Source organism: Prionailurus bengalensis, chromosome A2 (genome assembly GCF_016509475.1).
Source record: "Prionailurus bengalensis isolate Pbe53 chromosome A2, Fcat_Pben_1.1_paternal_pri, whole genome shotgun sequence".
Classification (NCBI taxonomy): Eukaryota; Metazoa; Chordata; class Mammalia; order Carnivora; family Felidae; genus Prionailurus; species Prionailurus bengalensis.
Genome location: NC_057348.1, coordinates 124593876 through 124611611, shown reverse-complemented (window position 1 = coordinate 124611611; position 17736 = coordinate 124593876). Strand labels below are relative to the sequence as shown.

Genomic DNA, 17736 nt, shown 5'->3' with positions numbered 1-17736 from the left:
CAGCTGGAGATTTATCATGCCCTTAGGATGTACAGTCCTAACTAACAGAAGTAAACACCTCATGGAAGGAAAGAAAGAGTCATCATCACCAGAGTGAAACTCACATACCTACACAGTCCCAGCATGACTCTTGGATCTCTTGTACGGCTTCCTCTTCAGGTGTGTAGAGGGGACCTTGGAGTGTCCAGAAGCAGAATCAAAACAGACAATAAAAATCAATTGCTAATCTGGAAAATGTTATTAGTCTTCCATATGTAGTAGGAATGACAGCTCATAAACTCAGGTGTCCAAAAAAAAAAAAAAAATACTGCATCTCCTTATTTTATAGAAGCCAGCCCGATTTTATTCTAGCACTTCCCTCATACCAGGCCTCTTGCTACTCTTGACCTGAGTAACAAGGTCTTGGTGCTAGGCACACTTGAGTTACACTGGAGACACCAATTATCCCTGTCTGCTTGGACCATTTCTTCCTTTTGTTTATTTAAAAATTTTTAAAAATTTTATGTTTATGTATTTATTTTGAGAGTGGGAGGGAGGCAGAACACAAGTCGGGGAGGGGCAGAGAGAGAGAGAGAGAGAGAGAGAGAATCCCAAGCAGGCTCCACACTGTCAGCTCTGAGCCCCAAGCAGGCTCGATCTCACAACCACGAGATCATGAGTTGAGCCAAAACAAACAGACGCTCAACTGACTGAGCCATCCAGGCGCCCCTGCTTGGACCCTTTCATAGCACCACTTGTGGCTTTATCTGCCAGGACACTGCACATAGTGTTCCTTTCTGGGGTCCTGGCCCCTTGTCAGGATATTTTGGGAAGCCAGGCTGATCGCCACTGTTCTAGGATGCCTGTACTCCACCTTTCTCTTCCCACAGCCAGGTCTTTGTGGACTGTGGGAGGGCACGCGTGAGCCCCTCTCTGCCTTCTACTTCTGCAGATCACTCTGCCTTTGCCACTAAATACCCTTGACCTCTTTATTTTTCCACAAAGTTCTAGACTCTTCATAAGTGCTTGTGAAGTAAAAGCCAGTGGGGCGCCTGGGTGGCTCAGTTGGTTAAGCATCCAACTCTCTCTCTCTCTCTCTCTCTGCCCCTCCATGAATCACCCTGTCTCTGTCTCTCTCAAAATAAATAAATGAACTTAAAAAAAGAAAGAAAGAAAAAGCCAGGTACTCTGGCCAGTGACTCCTGCTTTCTGCTCTGCCACGTCCCTTAACTGTGCCAATGGAGGACAGAGCAAACGGCTTGCACTAAGAAAAAGGGCAATCACACAGTGAAGACAAAACCAATAAAACAAATGAATGCATGGAAATATTGTCCATTCATACAAAGTCCCCAAAGCATGAGGTTAATGTGGGTCTTGACACCCTGTGGAGATAGAGCACGGGGAGAATCATGATTTCCAAAGACACAGCACATCATCTTCATCAGCTGCCTCTAGCCCACCTTTATATTCTAGGGCTAGACCCAACGAGGGGGCCAAGTAGGGTACCCACAACGGCTAAATTAACTCAGTGCCTCACATGCCTTTTTCCAGCAGGCAGCTGCCTTTTGGGAGCACCTTGCTGGGAAAATCTACTTCTTTATGCCAGCCGACCCCATGTGTTTAGGAGGGAGCGAAACTTTCAGCAGCATTGCATAGAAGATGCCAAGTGTTACCAACTTGAGAAATATAGTTATCGATCTCTGTCCTTTACCCAGAGCTGACTGAGGGATGTGTTTTCTTTTCACATCAATGTGCTAGACTGCTCTTGGTGTGAAAAGACAGCAGATGCTGATTCTATTGCCATCTGAGTGTGTGAATAGGCCTGCGGAGCCCGGGAGTGCTTTCTGGAAGGGGTAAGTGTGTGAACACGTGTGTACATGCACCCCCCCCCCCAACACCCACACACATACAGACACAACCACTCACACACAGAATCACGCACACGCTGTCACACACACATATGTGCACACACAGTCACACACAGGCACAGACACAGACACCAGCACATGCAGTTTCACAGGGTTGGTGAAGGTCGAGGCCAGGATCAACCTTACCAAGTCTTGTTAAAATACTTAAAAGTGTATTTTTCTGGCTTCCCTCTCTATAAAATGGTTCCTACTTTTCAGGACCATTTTCTTGTTTGCGTTATGTTGTTGGCTTTCTGAAGAAGGTAGCCCCAATAAAAAGCAATCTATTGCATCTTCATTATGGTTGATCACATCCATATGCTTCATTGTGTGGTTTCTTAGTACATGCTTGCGTCTTTTATCCCCAGCATCAGCCCCAGACCTGGCCACAGTAGGTGCCTGAAACCAGAGGTGCTTTACCAACATCGTGATTTGCATTTAGAACTTCTGTCTTGGAGACCTCTAGTATTAGCCTAGAATTACGTCTGGTCTCGTGTAGTAAACCTGTGTTTGGTTAATGTCTGCTAGGAGCTGGATCCTTTGCCTCAATGTCTTCTGCTCCTCACCAGGAAGTCATGAAATTGAAAACGTTTTCTTTAGGGAAGCTAAAAGACTTGCCCTGATCACCTGCCCAGCCAGCAACAGAGTTGGGATTCAAACACACATCTTCCTGACTCAGAGACTAGGTATCGCACCGGGTCTCCCCACGTGACCCCATGTGTTCATGGACTTGAGAGCTGGAGGGTACCTAAAGGACATCCAACCTCTTCAACTTTTAGATAAGGAAGCCAAGGGCCAAAAACATTAATTGATTTACTCAGTGGAATCCCACAGAGCATTACTGGGGAAGCCTGGGTCATGCTTTTGTACTTATAGCAAATAGTTCTCTCCTGTAGAGGGAGAGCTCCTGTAGAGGAGCTCCACCAGACACCACGGTGCATACAACATGTGGAAGGGGGGCTCTGCTCTTGGGCAGTCATTAAAGAGTTAACAGAAAAAGAAAGAATCAACAGCAATAAAGCACTGTCCCTGAATAAAGTGCCCTCCCAGGAATGGGAGGGAGGAGGGAGATGGCACAGAATGGCTTTTCATCGGAAGTTCATTTCAAGCTCAGTCTGATAAGCAGAAGAAATGAGCTTGTCACCAAGGACTTTGTCTCGGTCATATTCAGGAATCTGCTCCCTCTTGTCAAGGCACAGGCTCAGTGGGCTCTCCTTTGCCATCAAGTCGCTGTTGGAAGAGCCCTGTTGTCCAGGGTTTACAGTCAGGTAAGAAATTCTTAAAGGCTTCCCGAAAGTGGCTGAAACATCCACTGATGAAGGGAGAAGTTTGTTAGGAGTCCATGCCAGGCAGCGACTGTCGAAACACTTCCTTGAAAGGAGGTGGTTCCATTTGGTCACATTTAATTCTGGAAATAGCTCAAGGAAGAGGTTTACACAACAGGAATTTTCCTGTGGATTAAGTTGAATTGTTATAAATAGCGTACCTGACATCTTGATTTAAAGCACAAATAAATTTCTGGCAAACATTCGTCTTGATCATGTGATTCACCATTTACTCACCAACGTGGGGGCTACTTCTATGGGTGACCATATTCCAGACAGGAGGAGTCAGGTTACCATCCTACCTGAAATAAGCCTTCTCCTCACCCTCTAATGTCCAGACCCCTTGGAAAGGACCCAGAGTCCGTGTTTGAATTTCCACCACCCCCTAGAGCCCTCCCCAGCATCTCTCCTACCTCTCTGCACTCCTACGCCGACAGGTGTTCTGCACAAAAATATCAAAATAGAGCCAGGAAGGAGGCGTTGGTCATAGCTTTAAAAATACTGCTTTGTTAATTTCAATAAATAATGTGCGGTGTATACCTGATCAGCTTTTTCTATTTTTAAGATAACTTCTGTAACTTTAGAGCAGTTCTTCATATTGCTGAAGAGAATAGAAATCTGAAAGAATTTTAGATATTGATTTTTACAGACAAAGGAAAAATCCTGAATTGTTCCGTTCAGCACTTGGTGTTACCAAGGGCATGCTACCCAATGATCCTGCTCTACACCGAACACCACACAAGAATACCTGAGCCAGAGACGGGCTAGATGTCACCAGCCCCATTCTCCTTTTTTTCCGGGCATGTAAAAGAAGCATATTTCCCAGTCTCTTTTGCAGTTAAAATATGCCCACGTGACTGGGTCTCAACAGCGGAACGCCGGAGGAAGCAACGTGTGTGACTTGCAGATGAGGTCATGAGGCCCCTTCGCGTGGTCCTCTTTTCTCCTTCTTTTTCTTTTACTGCAACTCTGGATAGGCTGAAGGAGCCTGAATCCCCACATTACCATAAACTGCACAAGCCTCCAAGGTGAGTGCCATGCATAAGAGAAGGCTTTACTATGTCATGAGACTTGAGAGTTTCTGTTACTGCAGCAGAGCCTAGTGTGCTAATTAGTACTTTGTCTTCTCTTGCCCCACCACACATGACACAGCAATGCTGGACTGTGGCTGCCACCGGGGATGGGATGGGTGTGGCCAGATCCCCTCCCTCAGGACTCACTTCCCTAGCTTTCAGGAACGGTATATATTAACTTGGAATGATTCTTTCTGTCTTGAAAGATCTGGAAAGGATGAGAGGTATTTTATCTTGTTTACTATATTGCCGTTACTTTCACTTATCTCGGGTCCACTTAGCAGAACTCAAAGTCTCAGTTTCTGGAGGGCAACCTTTCTTCCTACTATTGAAGAAAAGCTATGGGTGCCTGAGTAGCTCAAACATTTGACTCTTGATTGCGGCTCAGGTCATGATCTCCTGGTCAAGAGATGGAGCCCCACATCGGGTTCCACGCTTTAGCGTGGAAACTGTTTGGGATTCTCTCTCTCTTCCTCTTTCTCTGCATGCTCTTCCTCTCTCTAAATAAGTAAATAAACGAACATTTAAAAAAAAATAAAAGCTAAATGCACTGAAGTTATGCTATGGAGAAAGGGAGAGACGGAGTGCCTTTGAAAGATTCCCAGTGCATGGAAGAGAATGGAAACAGTGATTTTCCCCAAAACCGGAGGCTGGGATTCCATCCCTGGCAGCAGATGGGGAGAGGGCTGCCACGGTAGCTGAGGGGGACTAATGTCCAGCACGTGTTCTCTTGGAGTTGAGGAGAATGCACGGCAATAGAGTTGATATTTTATGTCCTCTTAGTCTAGAATTTTAGAAGTTGCCGAGTGAGATTTCATTTATTTTTAAGGCAATATTGTAATATTTCTTATATAAGAGAGGTTGAGGTTGAGGATTTACCCTTAATACATTCATACGTAAATCAAACTAGAGTGAACTTCTCTGAGGGTGAGAATATATCTTTAACTGTATGACTCTCTCTCTTTGTATCCTAGCTAGAGGTTTCTGAAATGAGCAACACTTTCTCAAAGGCATGACAGCCCTCCTCCACTCCTTTTGTTCTCCTAGGAAAAAAACACTGTTGAATATAAAATGCCGTTCCCCACATCTGGCATATTGTACTGACCTTGGGAACACACATCTGAATATCTTACTTGGAGGTTTGTTTACAGCCTGCCTTATAATTCAAGATAGATAATTCTTTACCCCCTTGCAGCTTGATGAGATGTATGAGATTTAGGCGTTTGGGTGGGTAACAATTGGTTTTGGATGAAGGAGACAATAGATGTGCAGCACGTTCACAAGAGCCACCTGTCTTGGGAGCCCCCATGTCATCCGGTACTATCACCAGCTAGTGATATGGTGCCTACACACGTCACCAACACTTGAGAAAATGATGACAGCCCTAGCCGCTTATGGGACATGAGTACCTAGGATGGAGAATGAGTTAGCCCGAGTTGCGGATAATTCTGCATGATGGAAAGCCTAGCATATTGCAGTGCGGGGAGTTTGCCCCTTTAAGCTCTACAAAGCAGCCCATAAATTCACCCCTGTGATGCCATGATAATCAAAGGTGTCATGAGGTGAATAAAATGGGACCTCCCAAGGTTCTGTGAGGAAGACGAGCTTTGGCCTTCCCCACGTGGTCTTCTCTGGCTCTGTTCCTTCTCCATCTTTCTCGGCCTGCTCTGCAAGATATTGAGCTCTGAGGGCTACCTCATAGGCCTCCATGTCCTCTGGCTTCTGATTGGGAAGAAACTTCTCATGGGAGGACACACCAGCAGGGAATTGGGAGGAGACAGGGCTGGTGGGGGGGTTATGCTCTCTGCTCCTTCCCGGGTCACAGGTTGGCAGTGAGTACATTCCTCCACAGAAGGTGACAGCTCCTGTTGGTGATCCCTCCCTTCACCGTCACAACTCCTTCTGGGTTTTGACGACCTTTCCATTCCCTTGCCTAGTTACTTCTAAGAATAGTCATGGCTCCCAAATGTTAATGGGGCTTCTCTAACCCCACTCACAATTGTATACAGGGTCTCTTCATTAAACTCTCAGTTTACCCCCATTTTAGTGTACCAACACAATATGATATAACATATTATCCTTAGACCCCCCCACACACACACAGGACTGTGTGCCTGCAAAGGTAGGTGGCGATGAAAAGGGAGATCTAGTAATTATAACAACCTTCCTTAGAAAATCCTGACTTTATATCATATCATGTCATATCCTATCACATTATAATATTAAATTATATTACATTAGCAAACCTCAACCTTCCAACAGAATTTGTCTGCTTTTATTTCCGAGGGTGTATATGTGCTTCAAAACTAATTTTTAAGAGCATTGAACCACAGGTGAGTGTTTCTTCAAAGATTAATGCATTCTTCTGGGTTTCAACAACGTTCCAGGCTGTTCTCTGCCCCAATTCAGCCAACCCTGTTACTCACCATGCGTTTCAGGCCTCCATGCAGTTTCTTCCTCGAACATTGCTTCCATCTGAGATCTCCATCTCCCCTCTGAATTCATCTGTTCAGTGAATTTGAATGTCTGCTAAATTGTGTGTCTTCAAAATGCTAGATCCCTCAAAAAAAAAAAAAAAAAAAAAGATGCACCAGAGCCTTTTCTAAAAAACCCACTCTCCTCTCTTTTAGGCTCCAGAACCTCCGCACTTTGCTCTGCTCGGATCACCTTCTACTCTGTACTCCGACTGTTGTTCTTATGCCTGTCTTTGCCATTATATTATGAGCTTCCTGAGGATGGCAAACCCATTTTGACCTTCCCCATCTCTTTAAGCACCACATACATACATATCAAGCACATAATATATTCTTAGTTAATGTCTGAGGAATCAAAACGAATCACCGGGATAGCTTACCCCCATCTGGCAAATGCCCCGAGAAACCGATATGATATGGAAGAATGGTTTGACAGGCTGGAATCTTTGTCAGATGTTCCAGACTTGAGAACCCAGGGGTTCTGGCCAATTTGAGCAATTTATACAGTAGTAGTATAAACCCCATAAAGAGAGCATTTCAGAGAGAGCTAGAACAGAGAGCTTGCCCAATCTGAGATGTCCCAATCGCAAAATACACTCTGTTCCCTCACCTCCTCTGCCCTGCTCTTCCCCAGAGCTCTAAATAACCAGCCTGGACAGTTTTTAGTAACTCTGGAAAATGTATGTAACTGCTGATAAAGTCTAGCCCAAACATCCCTCTCACACTGCGCTGACTCATTTGCCCAAAATATGCCTGACCAGTGAGGCAGAAATAATGATTCTTACTGGCTTTTAACTACCAGGCTCCCCAGCTCTATTTCCTTTAGTCCTAGGGGCACATTCTAATTTGGTACAGAAAAGAAAATGAGAAGTACGCCTGCCAGTTCCCATCCTAGAATGACTGAAGAAAGAAAATGTGTGCAGTTGTGTTAAAGGTCCATGTGTTTATATGAAAGTGTCATTCACAACCTCCGCTCCCGCTTCACACCCAACCATCACTCCCATCGCCATAGATCTGTCTTAACCTCATTTCATCTTGGAGTTCTGCCATTGTCCTATAGTCAAAGAAATGAGAGTAAACATCACTGCAAGAAGGAGATGAAGAATAACATCTTCTTTACAGAAACTTTCAGAAATCCCTTTCTGCTTCACTATGGGGGTTGCTTAGATCGACAAACAATGGATTTGATTTATTTTATGTTAGAAATACTGCAAAAGGTGTCGTCCAAGCAGTGTTCCCCTTCTGTACTGGATCCGAGAAAGGTTACAGCCAGTGTTTGCACTCCATTTACAAGAGTGTAGGTCTCCATGAGACATAGTTTTGTTTAACCCTCATTTCTGGTTCCATTTATATTCGTGTCCCTCTGGCCCTTTTCTTTGTTTTCTGCTTTTAGCTTGTCTTGGTATACCTTCTGTATCTTTGCAGGATGTCAAAATACTTTGTGGAAAAGGAAAGGGCATACCAAAAGTTTAAAGATCACTCTGAACTCAAGGTAGATAAGTCAAATCATCTAAACTTAATGGCAATTACTCTCAAAGTGAGGGCCAAGATATATGAACAAGTATTTTGCATCCTCGTACGCAGAGACCAGAGGAAGAAGGGAAGAATCAATCCACATACAGTCATCACACTCCCTCAATACACAAAATCATATCACCTCTGTTTTCTCTTACACATGACTGGTGTCCAAAAAGAACTGATATTCTTGACCCGCTGTGTGTAGAAATTAAGAAGGGGAACACAGGTGCGCATATTAGTTTGTGTATTAAGGGATACCTGTATCCCTAACTATCCCTATCCCATCTAACCCTTACAAGTATGTTGTAAGGGTTAGATGTTGGCACTGATTCGTGCATTTACATTAATTCTCAAATGAAAACGGGAATCCATTCAATCTGTCTTGATACCTTATCATTTAGAGCTAAGCTATGCTATGCACCCTGTTTTGTATCTTAACAGAATAATTTGGAAAATCTAAGATCATAGAATGCTAAAGCTGAAAAGACCTCTATAGTAATCTATTCCAAGCATAAACATGTGTATGCGTTTTTATGTTTTTTAAACTTAGTTGCAAAATTAGCTTATACTTGATATAAGTATGTCAAATTGCCCTAATGTATAAGAAGTAGAATGTAAGTCTTATCACTTCTACTCATACTTCCCAGAATAAGCACCACTAATAGGAGCTCTTTTATTCATTCATTAATTCACTCATTTATTCAAAAAATATTTATCAAGAACGAATTACATATTAAGCAAGAAAATCAAGACAGGCAGCAAAAAATAAATAGATATAGAAAATAACTTCAGTTAGTCACAAGTGCTGCAAAGAAAAGCAAAGTACAGTGGTCTGAAGTACAGTCCAGGTAGAGTGACGAGTTCAGTCTTTTCAGACAGAATGTGAATGCATGGCAAAGGGAACAGCAGATCTATGTCCAGCAAGCAGGAGTGTGCTAGGTATGTTCTAGAACAGCCAAGTGGCCAATATAGCTAAGGCGTTCTGAGGAAGAGGAAGAATGTACAAGATGAGATTAGAAATGTCAATAGTAGGCAGATTTTATAAGTCCTGCAGACACTGTAAGGAGACTCATTTCTTTTCCAAGTGTCAGGAGAAACAGTTGGCTGGTTTTAAATGGAAGAGTGCAACTTTAATAGCCAAAAAGTTCTTGTGTGGGCAAAGTGATCTAGGGGGATGCCCAAAGATTAATTGTCAAGGAGTCACCCTCCAGAGGGAAGAATTACTCTATATGATGGTTTCTGTAGTATTTACGCTAATAACTGTTTCCTGTTGCCTTAAATCCTACAAGACTATTAATAACAATAAAAAAATCACAAGCTGGCCTAGCAGACTCAGAAAGATCTACCTGATGTCATGCCAATACCTGAGTTCACAGAGTGGCCAAATGAGGCGCAGGGACAATGGTCAGCTGACAATACGCTCAGCAGACTCGCCTGTCGGCACCTGTTCTTTATGCAATAACTAATATCTATGTATGTTCTTTATAACAATTTTATTTTCAAATAGTTTAAGAGTCATAAGAAGTATCAAAAACAGTACAAAGAATTTTCACATACCCTTCACTCAGCTTCTTCCAATAATAATATCTTACATCACCATAAGCCATGTCAAAACCAGGACTTTGGCATTGATCTAATGCTATTAGGTACAGACCTTATTTGGATGCCACGAGTTTTTACAGGCCCTCTTCTTACATTATTTGCTTTAAGGGAATTTACAGTGCTATGAAATTTTATCCCATGTGGAGATCCTAGTAACCATCACCACAATCAGGATACAGACGGACTTATCGCCACAGAGAGACGGCCCCATGTTAGTAGTTCATTGTATCCATTGTTGAAAGCCAGCTTGTGCTTTATGAATACTCAAAACCTGGACAGGAAGAATTCTTCTATTTGTGCTTCTTTATTTAACCTTTAGCTTATTATATTCTATAAATCTACTTAATACCATGTTTCTCGGCCTTTAAACATCACAATATATAAATATTTACACATGTCACAAATTATCTTAAATATTTAAACATTGATTTAAAGTGTAAGTAACAAAGTGTTCCAAAACATTTCAATGAAATCGGTATAATTTGTCAACTTTTTAATTGATTCAATCACCTTGGACTTCAAAATATTTAGAAGTTTATTTTTATAGGTTTATTTACCCTAATACAAAAGCAATGATACTGTGATTGTGATTCACTTTTTCACTTTTTTCTATATTTATATTATACCTCCCCAAGGTTATAGTGATTCTGCCAGACTCAAAAGAAAACACCATCTCCACAAATCTGGTAGGATGATGAGTTCTGGAGTATTAAATAACTAACTGATTCTTGGTCATAACATGAGATCTGGTCGTGTCTAGGATCTTTCAAACTAGAAGGGTATTCATAAGACCCCCCTTTCTTTTTTTTTTTTTATGATCAGTGCTCCCTTGCAAATGGAACTTTTCAAGTTCATACCTTTAAACAAAACAAATCACACCTTCCTCCAAAAAAAAAGAGGAATGTTTCACTTTATTGCACCCTGGCCTACATGGCAAAACCCATTGTCTTCTGAAATTTATTCACAATTTTGATATAGTCCGTTAGCATTTTTGAAAATCTGGGTATAACTTTATTCGAATATTATTATAATTAAAAGCCTTATCCATGGTTTTGTGATTCAAGAGATGAGAACCTAGTCTGTGCAATCTACTTTCCCCTTGGGTCCATCAACTTGATGCATTCTTTGGAACTCTCTTTCCACCTGAGCTCTGGGTTCCCATCCTTCCTATCTTTAGTAAAATCCTTTCTTCTCCCAGAAATAACTTGTTTGCTCATAATTCCCAAAATGTACCTGTTCCTGCCTACACAGAGAAAAATTCAATATATACTTCATGTAAATAACTTACCCACCTGTATCAACTATCCCATATACATTACAATGAACACAAATAAGCATATACTGTTATAAGCACTATTTTTATTTTACAGCTATCTTTTAATACATCTTATTAAATGCAATCTGCTTTCATTCAGGCTTTTTGATGATGAACCTGCCACACCTCGGCAAATATGTGCCCTATAAGCAACACTAGGGCATTTTCTCATAGCATATTTGTGTTCTGGCCAAAACAAGATGTTCTACTCCCAACTTGATTTTTTTTTTTTTTCAAGCCCAAGACATGGAGTTAGGCACTCGCCAAGGATCTTTGTTTCCTTTAGTGACAAATAGCATTAAAGACCAAATCTTGTTTACTTAACAATGTACTATGGGTTCTGTATAACATCAGAGCATATAGATTTAAATCCTCTTCTTTTTAAATATGCTTACTTTCAGTAATTTATGATTATAATGAATTTTAAGATGTAGGAAAATGCCAATTAAACCTAAAATTTAACTGCTTAGAAAAAACTGTCAGTTACCATCTCTTTCTCTCTCTCTGCATATATGCAAATGGAGGCATACATTACATTTTTTGAACAAAAAATGGAAAGTCAAGGAAAAAAATAGTTTAAGGGATTCAAATAAAAACCAGAGTCTTTATTAGTTGATGTACATCAGCGAGAACCTAAAACCAGGTTAATCCCCAGACCAAAGCATGACTAAAGTTCTACAGGAGAGGGAAAAGGTGGGGATATCTGTCCCTGTGGTGTGGCCTGGATTGCTTTCTTTTCTTTTCTTTTCTTTTCTTTTTAAATCTCTAACTCCTGCAAAAATTGTGGTTGCAAGAGGTAAAGAATGTTCTAGTTTCTCATGCTTTTTGCTCAGGATCACTGGTACAATCCCATTCGAGCAACTGTCATAACAATTCTTTCAAGAGCTATTTTTGCAAGCTTTGTGGTTTGTCAAGTTTGGAGGTAGGGAAAGAAACACAGGGAAATAGTAGAAGGTAAAAAGAAGGAAAGGAGGCTAGGGTCAAAGCAAGGAAAACGGAGGTCTGTTGTAATTCATCTATAGAGTTCATCCTAAGTTATTCAATTATTAAATGTAATTTTACCTGAATTTAATAGAAGACAAAGGGATGAGCAAAACTGAAACAATTAATAAACTTTATATCATTATTTCTTCACAACAGAAATATTTCCTGAAAGATCCCTAAAGCTAAGGGAATCTGCCTTTGTAAAAAGTGGTAAAAGTCAAAAAACCAAAATTTTCTATTTGGATTCATTTTGGAGAACACTGATTACATTCCCACTAAAGATGAGGAAATTAGCATTCTCACATCCCCTCCCACAGTCTTCCTGCCCACATTCATACTGCCATTACATCATTAATTCTCACAATAATGTCACCCAGGTCTATATGCAAGTGGATCCGAATTTTCATGAGCAGAGCTTTTACTGTGAGTTCTCCATTTTGGAATTTTTTATTTTTACTAATCCAGTAATAAAATAACATTGAGATTTAAAAAAAATTTAATGTTTATTTATTTTTGAGAGACAGAGAGAGAGTGTGTGATTGGGGAGGGGTTGAAAGGGAGGGTGACACAGAATCCCAAGTAGGCTCCAGGCTCTGAGCTGTCAGCACAGGGCCTGACTGGGGGCTCAAACTCACGAAAGGTGAGATCATGGCTTGAGCCAAAGTCGGCTGCTTAATCGACTGAGCCACCCAGGTGCCCCTAGAAATTTTTTTTAATAAAGATTCACGAGTTCATTTTTGTTTTTGTTTTGTTTTTATCTAAAGTGTCATATAATTAATTATCATTTTATGTGGGGATAATATCCTAGAACCGTATAAGGCAAAACAAAATGGCACTCTAGAACATATTTGACCGGCAGAACTCTCTACAATGATGGAAATGTTCTATATCTGTGGCTATTGAGTCCTTAAAAACATGACCAGAATGAACAAAGAACTCAACTTTCCATTTTAAAAAAAATTTTTCAATTAGTTACATTTCAATGGCCACACGTGGTTAGTTGCTACTGTAATGGACGGCCCAATTCTAAAAGATAATATACAAGACTATTTTCATGACCTGGGAGGGAAAAGATTTCTTAAACAAGACACAAAAAGCATGAAGCATAAAAGAAAATGTTGATAATTTCTATTATATTAAAATTAAGAACATCTTTTTATGACAAGATACCATTAAAAGAGTAGAAAGGAAGCCACAGAACAGAAGGAATTTGCAACACCTTTCTGGGAAAGGGCTTCTATACAAAACATTGAGAGAATTTCTAAAATTCAGTCAGAAAAGCACAGACAAGGCAAAAGAGGCAAGGTACTTGAACTATAGGTGCTTGTTTATAAGGCTTATTCAAATGGCTCATAAGTACATGAAAAGCTGCTGGACTTGGTCATCAGGAATATGAAAATGAAAGCTGTGCATACACCAGAATAGCTAAAGTTAAAGAGACTGACATTACTATGTGTGAGTAAGAATAAGGAGCAACTTGAACCCTTATACATTGCTGGTAAATTGGTAAAACTTTGGGAAAGGTTCTGGCATTATCTATGCAAGCTGAACATACACGTTCTCTTTGAGAAAGCATTTCCAATCCTAGGTGTAAAAAGGATAGGAATGTTTGAACATATACACAAAAAGACACATACAGGAATAATCACAGAATCATGATTCATAATGGCCCCAAACTAGAAACACCTTGAATGTTAAGGGTAAAAGGAAAAATTGTGCATATTCATACCGTGAAATTTTGTGAAGCATTTTACAAATAGAATTATAATTACAGGAAATAACAAAGATAAATCTCACAAATATAATATTGAGCAAAACAAGGTAGACTTAGGAGGATGATTCCACCTTTGTGAAGTTCAAAGATGGGTGAAATTAAACTAGAGTATTAGACATCAGAATACTATTACCTTGGAATAGAAGGGAAGGGGTAGTAATTGGGGCTGCCATGAAATGTGCTTTTGAGATGTTACTAAAGTTTTATTTGTTGATCTGATGCTGATTACACAGATGTTTATCTCATACTTTTCTATGAAGAGTTACATTTAGGTTTTGAATACTCTTCACTATGTTTATTATTCTTCAATAAAAAATATTTTTAAGAAAGAGATCTTGAACCCCAGAGAACAATTAGAGAGTGACCATTTCTTAATTAAATGCTCTCATTCTTTAAATTGTTGACCAACATTGGCATACATGCATAAATAAATAAATACATAAATAAAATCTCATTTTTATTTGTTTTTAGTTCGTAGTGATTTTACTGGATATTTTTATTCACCTTCTGTGAAATGTTTATTCATAGCCTTTTCTCACTTTTTATGGGGTACTTCTCATTTTCATAATGATTTATGAGAACATTATCCAGTATGGATATTGTCCATCTATCTGTCCATTAGGTTGCAAACATTTACGTTGGTTTGTCATTTAATTTTGTTTAGAGTAAAATTTCACCATGCCAAGTTTTAAATTTTATTTCTATTAAGCTAATCTCATCATATCATTTCATTTTTTGGTTTCTGAGCTTTTTTGATTGCTTATAATAGATTCAGGGTGAAAGTGACTGATCAAGGGGGTGCATATCAGGAGATGTGTCCATTGGGCGGTATCTTCACAGACTATCTACCTCAATGGACATCTTCGTCTTGGTTTTGGTCTTGTCCACAATAAGAACGTCTTGGGTTTTCCATAGATATTCATTGTTGGTTTCTAGCTTTTATCAAGATAAGGAGGGATCTACCATACACAGAGGTTTATGAGAATGGATGCTTAATAGTGTCAAATGTAATTTGCAATTTATAAAGATGATCCCGTGGTTTTCTCCTTTAAAATATTTATGTAATGACTTCCGTTAATTGACACAATGCCTAACCTTGAACACTTCTTCCATGTCTGAGGTAAACCTTCTATCAGTCTGTTTGGTCTGCTATAATGAAAGACCAGAGACTGGTATCTTCTATACTGAAGAAATTTATTTCCCCCAATTCTAGAGTCTGAATAGTCCAAGACCAAGCCACTGGCAAATTCAGCATCTAGTCAGGGCCTACTTTCTGGTTCCTAGATGGTGCCTCCCTGCTGTGGCCTCACATGGTGGAAGGAACTAGGGAGGTCTGTGGGGTCTCTTTTATAAGGGCATTAGTCTCTTTCATGGGCGTTCTACACTCAAGACCTATGCAGCTCCTGAAGTCCCACATTCTAATATCTTTGGGGGTTAGGATTTCCAAATAGGAATTTTAGGGGGATACGGACATTCAGGCCATAGCGCTCCCCACCATGGTCAAAGAGCACCATTCTTTAATACGCTAGCAGATTCATTTGTTAGAATTTTACTGGAGAATTTTCCATTTATGGTCATGCATGAGACTGACATATAGTTTCTTTAATTTTGTAGCACATTTCCTAACTGCTTCATTTTATGAATAAAGGATATGAGACCAGAGAGGTGAAATGAATGAATGTCTCAAATTAGTAAGAGAACTCCTAGAAATAATGCCCTCTGACTCCAACTCAATGACTTTCCTACCATGTGATGCTGCCAGTGTCTCAAAATATTCTAGGATTATATGTTTGTTTGTTTGTTTGTTTGTTTGTTTTGGTGTTAGGACAGTCCCCAAATCTTTATAATCCTAGAAATTGAAGAAAGTGTCCAACATCATCCAGTTAACATTTATTAACTGTAAGTTATTCAAATAGTGTTTATGTGTAACTCATCTTCTGCCAGATCCCATTAGCCTCTGTGTATAAATGGATATAATTAACTCCCTTAATAATAGCTTTAATAGGAGCTTAAATAGCTCCTTTCCCCCTGGTTATTAACTCACAGGGATTCCCAGGTCATGCGCCCTCTCTAGGTCTCATCCAATTAAACTACAGAGTTCCTAGATTGGTCTCACCCAAGTTATTGGGGTGCTCTCCACTACCAGGTGGCCTGTTCTTTCTCCCATTCCGCCACACTCATGATTGCATCCAAGGCCAACTGAAGGATGGCACATCACATGAGCCTCTCAGGAAAGTTATGCCTATGCCAAGGATGCTATTTCTAGACTTACTCCAGCAGCAGTGTTGAAGTTCTAAAGCCTTTCCGTCATTCTGGCAGTACTGTTTGGGCCCACGTACTGCATGTGTAATACCTTTGGAAAACTTATCCCGCCTACTCTCCAAAATCAGGGGAAGAGTCCAGGCTACCTGTGCCATCCCTTCAGGGAATGCTCCCCGCCTCCAGCCTCACTCTGCTATAGTCTGCAGTCCCCGCAGGTCAGTGACTAGTCACCCATCCCACTTGTGGATCAGGTACTTTGGGGGCACACTGGAACCTAACCTTTGGCTCAGAATCGGTCCTCTACTACGAATGTGTTATATTTGTGTATATTTTTTCCCTAAGCTTTAGGAGAAAGGAGAGAAGGAAGTCCATGGAAATAAATTGATGCAAACCTAACACTGAGCATAAAGTAAGAGGCCCAACCATCTCCAAATGCTCCTAAGAATGCCTCTGTATGTAGAGAAGTAGGTAATTATCAGGTGATTTTGCTCCACAGATTAAATTCCACAGATTCAGACTAACCCCCATGCTTTTAAGGAACTAGAGATATTTTGAAATCATCCAAAGGGTTATGAAGGTACACACCCTCCTGAGGTTGTGTAAAGAAATACATCTAAACAAAACACCAGCAGAAACGGCAACTATCTGTGAGATTTAGCCTCAAGTCTTTGACGTGAGATTTTTATCTAAAGCCAAAGGTAAAGAGAATGTGATGAAATTGATGATTGATTCGGCTAAAAATTTGAAGCAATTTTGTCTTAGAGTGTTTTAAATATCAAAAGTAGTTTTGACATCTTAAAATATCAAAAGAGAGCTAATGTTCCTTTAAGGAAACATTAGACTTATAACAACTTAGAGAAAAATTGCTTGACAAAGAAGCTTTGAGAGTAGATTAGCTTATTAGACATTTGAAGCCATTAAAAAGAAACAATACTTTTTTTTTTAATTTTTTTTTTCAACGTTTATTTATTTTTGGGACAGAGAGAGACAGAGCATGAACGGGCGAGGGGCAGAGAGAGAGAGGGAGACACAGAATCGGAAACAGGCTCCAGGCTCTGAGCCATCAGCCCAGAGCCCGACGCGGGGCTCGAACTCACGGACTGCAAGATCGTGACCTGGCTGAAGTCGGACGCTTAACCGACTGCGCCACCCAGGCGCCCCAAAAACAAACAAACAAACAAACAAACAAAAAAACAAAAACAATACTTTAAGGAATGTGGCCCTTCCAAAAGATGGCTCAATCCTTGGAACTGCATGGAGACACTGGATGTAGACCAAGAAACACCAGAAACCGAATGATCAAGCAAGCTTTTCAGTAGAACTCTATACTCGAGAAGAGACTTATTGAGTAATTTCCAATAATTCAGTAACCGTTTTGAAAAGAAAAGAAAGCATTCGCACCTTTTACAAGACTGAAATAAACCCCCGGGTCTTTGCACGGCTGTTCCATCCACCTGGGTGCCCTCCCCCTGCTGGTCTGCCTAGCAAACTCCCACACGCCCTCCATAAGCATCTCACATTAA

The 17736-nt window shown here is 40.4% G+C and overlaps 1 long non-coding RNA gene across 3 annotated transcripts in view; it reads right to left on the bottom strand.

Moving 5' to 3' along the window:
* LOC122488087 overlaps window positions 1–17736 on the bottom strand; it is a 52725-nt gene that overhangs the window by 18269 nt on the left and 16720 nt on the right. For all 3 annotated transcript variants that reach the window (XR_006298566.1, XR_006298568.1, XR_006298567.1), the window contains 2 exons: window positions 6711–6844; window positions 109–174 (listed from right to left, as the gene is read on the bottom strand). This is a non-coding gene — a long non-coding RNA (uncharacterized LOC122488087). The remainder of the gene's footprint in view (window positions 1–108; window positions 175–6710; window positions 6845–17736) is intronic.